Source organism: Chaetura pelagica, unplaced genomic scaffold (genome assembly GCF_000747805.2).
Source record: "Chaetura pelagica isolate M959 unplaced genomic scaffold, ChaPel_1.0 scaffold123, whole genome shotgun sequence".
Classification (NCBI taxonomy): Eukaryota; Metazoa; Chordata; class Aves; order Apodiformes; family Apodidae; genus Chaetura; species Chaetura pelagica.
This window is the reverse complement of record NW_009953295.1, coordinates 268,272-273,375: the sequence shown is the minus strand read 5'-3', so window position 1 is coordinate 273,375 and position 5,104 is coordinate 268,272.

The following is a 5,104-nucleotide window of genomic DNA, read 5'->3' as shown; positions in this document are numbered from 1 at the left end:
AAGTGATCATGTGCCTGTACTCAGCACTGGTGAGGCCACAGCTCAAGTACTGTGTTTACTTCTGGGCCCACTTTTATAGGACCAGCACAGTACTGATATAAATTCTAGACTTCTGTAACTCCCTGTTGCCTTTTCACATGTAAATAATTTTACACATGTAAATAATCCAACTGAAAACATTAGTCCTTTCTGTAACATTAATGAAGACCTTTGCAAAGAGCTGGTTTATGTTAGTAATTGTTCAATTGTTCAATGTTTGTAGTCATAGCAGTGGTTTATTGGGAAAAATCCACAACACTGGAACTGTAACAATATTTACATGTGTGCTGGTAGCCTAGGCAGAACAGAGAAAGGAACAGCATCCAGGGCTGCTGTGTGAATAAAGCAATGGTGGAGCCTGAAAAGAGGGACTGAAAAATAAAGCACCAATTAGCTGACAGCCGGTCTTTGTCAGTTGTTCTCTTGGGATCAGTGGGAACTAACAACTTTAACTTAATGTTAACCAAGTGTTTGCACTGGAATTCCTCATAATATTTCAGCCTCTGTAAGCAATGATTTTTCATCTCTGGGATGCCTGCTAGAGCTCAGAATTAAGAGATACTCTTCACATCCATCTGAATTCTGAAATGCCACAGAAATGCTCATCTCTGAGGGGTATCAGCAGCAGCAAAATTTAACCTTGTTAAAATTAGAACAGAAAGCTCCACTTTGGATTTCACAACAATGTTTGGACATGGAAGCAGAAAAGACCCTGAGTTGCCTCCACAAAAGCAATTTAGGTTGTGTGCATAATTCCTTTTGTTGTTATTTTTATTTTTTGTTTTCTTGTGTGTATGAACAAAATCTGCAACTGCAAGAACAAACCAAACCAGCTTCTCACAGGGATGCACTCTCAGCACAAGCATTTGGCTTCTACTTGTGTACTAACTCAAACTAAAATTCATTTAATAATGAGACTCTTCACTACCTGGCAGGATGCCAAACAGGCTGGCAGCTTCCTCCCAGGCAGAGACCATCCCAGTGTCCCCAGCACGGAAGCAGGGTGGACTAAAATGGGGGTCCTGGGCTCAAGGTGCAGTTGATCAGGGTCAGTTAGGCCTACTAGTGCCCTCAGGGCCCTGATGTTAATACACAGTAAGAACAGATTGTCTATCCTGTGCAAAGACTAAGCATGGAATGCCTTGTTCAAATAATCTGTATTTTTAGACTGTAAATATCCTTTTCATTGGAACAAAACCAAGTAAGAATTTTTAAAAGGGCAAACAGAAAACTACCGAAAAAAAATTGCCGAATAGTATTTTTAATACTTAGAATAGCCTAAATATATATGGATTATATGTAGTAAAAACTTGAAGAATTTGCATCATAATTCTTTTTTAAAATTCTATTCCTGCATTCATTCACTATTTCACTGGATATCTGCTTTAGTGTTCTCCTGAAGTCAACAGCTCTTTTTACCCCACTTCTTTCTCTTGCCGCATCTAGGACTTAGGACCCCTTTAAGCTCATTAATAGTGAACTATATCAGCTTTACTCATCTCACATGAGTTATCTTCTTACTGAATGGAAAGCTTTGCTGGCAATGGCTTTGAGAAGGACAGAATGGAACTCATGTAGAAGAATTTTGAAAAGTGCACACAGCAGGGCTGTGTCACACTACTGGCCACACTCCTACTGTTTCCCTCGTCCAGGCAGGAAACCTGTTGGGCCAGGCTGGCTTCAGCTCTCACAGTAAACCATGCCGAGTCTAGTCACCAGGAAACAATTATTTTCTCTGAATTGACTCCATCACAATCCTTGAATCTCTAAGTACACAGACTTATAGCAGCTTTGAACTATCTTGGAAGAGATGGGGGACAAAGAAGCTCCTTTTATCTTTTAGAACTGAAAATTATTCTGTAAACCTTTTATTAAGTATGTTAGCCGCTGTGGAATCACCATGAGGTCTCATGCAAGACCAGCCCTTTGAGGCCCACTGCCAAGGCTCTAGCTTTCTTAAAGCAGGTGAGAAAGTCAGGGCTTGGCCAAGGAGCCAAGCACAGAAGGCTGCTTCTCTGCTATTAATGAGAAGCCCTTCACATCTCTTCCATTTGAGGTCTCCTGTATTTTCTCCAGCTCTTGAGAAGCTGCAGCAGAAGGTTGCTCAGCGGGGCATTGCTATGGACCCTGCTGGTCCCAAAGAGTGTGGCAGCAGCCTTAGGGCTGCTCTAGTTTCACCTCACTGCAGGGAGAGTACAGGACAGAGCAGAGCCGAGCTGACAGGGTGAGGTGGTTAGTGCCAATGTTGTGCCAAAACTGGATTAACCGGATTAGTGGCTAATGAGACCCTTTTCCTCACACACATACAGCAGCCTGAATGCAGATTTAATGTAGTAGTCTTGTTTAAGACACTTCAAGTCAAGGCTGCTGCTTGCATCATTCTCAGCATGCTTTAGTGGAGGAATGAGGAAAAACACAGAAGTACTGTAAGAAAAAAAAAATGTAGTGCCTTTATTGAATTTTTAAAAATTGACTTTTCTTCCAAGTGTCTGTACAAAACACACGCAAAAAGTTTAGCATTGGTTGTATAAATATATCAAAATAACAAATGTTTTTGTAAAAACGGTATTTTGGCTCAGTAAATTAACTCTCCTATCCCTAAAGGTAGGCATAACAAGAAGTTTTTCATTCAATCCCTTCCAGTCAGCAAAAAAATAATTCAGGAGGCCTGAGGTTGCTGCAACTCTGTTGGCTGGCCTGCACGCTGCAAGCTATCAAGGTGGAAGCACAAAGTCAGTATTATATCCTAGTCCTCAGAGTGCAACTACAATACTTCCAGTGTCTAGTCTTCACATTTGATATAGGGATATTCTTACAGAAAAGTTCCATGACCAAGCCACACAGCTTCTGTCCCACTGAATTCTTCTGCTGATGTGAACTGTAACAACTGGCCTTGCTCAGATGGATCTAAGTAACTTCAGATGGATCTCAAGACTCTTCTACCCAACAACGGGCTGCCACTGAACATGCTTCATATTTAAAAACAGACTGTATACAACAGCTAAGTGAATGTGAGACTCCATGATCAGAACTGTTTCTCCCTTGACACTTCTGACTAAAACACAGAATGAAAACTAAATATAAGTACATGCCCTGATCTATACATACATGACATTCATCAATAAAACATTCCAGTACCATAACAGTTTGAAATAGTCTGATGTTTCAAATGCACTTCCCCCCTTCCTTTCCCAATTCTTATTCCATTCTGACCAAACACAAACTCAACTTGCAAAGTTCAGAAAGCGCTGTCTCTCAGAAGCTGAGCTTCAAATTTCCAGCATATGCTGAGGTATCCAAAGCACATCAGTTGTGAGAGGAACCTATTTCCACTGGATTTGCCACTTATCAGGCAGAACAGGAGGGTCACAACATCATACATTCACTGGGCAGTTCTTCCATGGGAGGGCACGTCACAGTATCAGTTTCACTTAGTTGAGGATCAAAGCATAAGGCGGCAATGAAAGAAAAAACACAACTGTGCAGTGTCAAAATTAGTAGACGGATTCTGAAGGATGCAGGACATTTGTTGTTGGGTTTTTTCTCTGATGAAAAAAGTGGAGATATCAAAGGACAAACCTGAAGAGAAAAATTTCTGCTTAGTACTATATTGGCAACAGCCTTCAAGGAAAATGATGTTTGACACAATAAGAAAGTTGTTACAAGGTAAGGGAACTGTACGAGAAGAGATAGGCTGGAGTGTGAAGGGGAGGAGAGGAAAAGATGCTGCAACAAAGCAGCTGATAGGACACAAACATAAATTCAGAGTTGCAAGCAGCAGTTAAAGGCAGTAACAGTCAATATACAAATAGATCTCATAACTTCAAAATGTAAATTTCAAAGACAAACTGAAAAGCACAGGCAATCTGGCTCTCACATCTCCTCCTCCTATAAAATTCATAGCCATAAACAGGGCATTAAATAGATTTTATAATTTCTTAAAATCAATCAAATAAACTCCCTTCCCCCAAAAAAAAACATTATCATTAGTCTCCATCACTGCCTATGCACAAGTCAAACAACTGCAGAGTTAACAAAAGGGTGGTGTTCATAATATTGGGTTTGGAGGTGGGGAAAGAAGAATAAGGACAGAGAAAGGATTCAACATGCACATTAAGTTTTAACAACCTCCTTTCCCAAACAACTGCACAGAAGCTGCAACTCAACCTCAACGCATCCAGCCCCAGCAAAATTCAGAAGTCACCTCAGATTCCTTACATCACTAGGGGAGAGGAAAAGCAGAAAATCCAAGCACTACTTGTAGAGCATCTCTCTCTCCTTTTAAGCAGTACTGGGCAACAATGGTATTTTAGCTCTACTTTCTGAATGTACCCAGATTTAACAAGCATGGCCTCAGTACCCCTTTTCTTCTCCCATTGCACTCTGAAGCCTCTGGGAACCATATAAAGTCACTAATCTAGGAGAAAACCACCCCAAGGAAAGGAACTCTTACTGCCACAGTAGTTGATTCAGTCAGATTTAGCTTTTAGAGCTGATAGATATGACAGCAAGCACATGGGAATGGGGGGGCAGGCCTGCTCTCCTTCAGCAACAGCAACCCAAGAGAAAACGGTTCCCTGAAGCCCTTTGATTTGGTCTTTAAAGGGGGATGAAGCCAATCATCCCATACTCCTCATGACAGAGACCGTGTTGTTAGCCAATTGTTCTGCTTGGGTAATAAGAACAAATATATTAAGCAACTAACTTGAAAAAAATCTTCTGGAGATTAATTTTTTTACTCAGTAAAGCATTACAGTGGTATTTTTTAAGATGTCTGCATGGGATAAGTGACTAAAAATAATAAAGTTCTTTAAAACGCAAAAAATACCAGGGAAGAGTTCTTATGCTTTGTCAGGTTCAGTAGCACTTTTGGGGGCTGGCATTATCTCTTACCTTTTCTCTTGGATTGATAACACACTGATGCAGAAAACACAGGGATTTATCTTCCATCAAACTGAACAAGGCAAACAGCAAACTTGTAACAAAAAAGTTGTGTGTAATTTCATTTAAAAAATTGAAACAAAGCATTTACTGGCACTGACTATGCTCATTACATAGTATCACA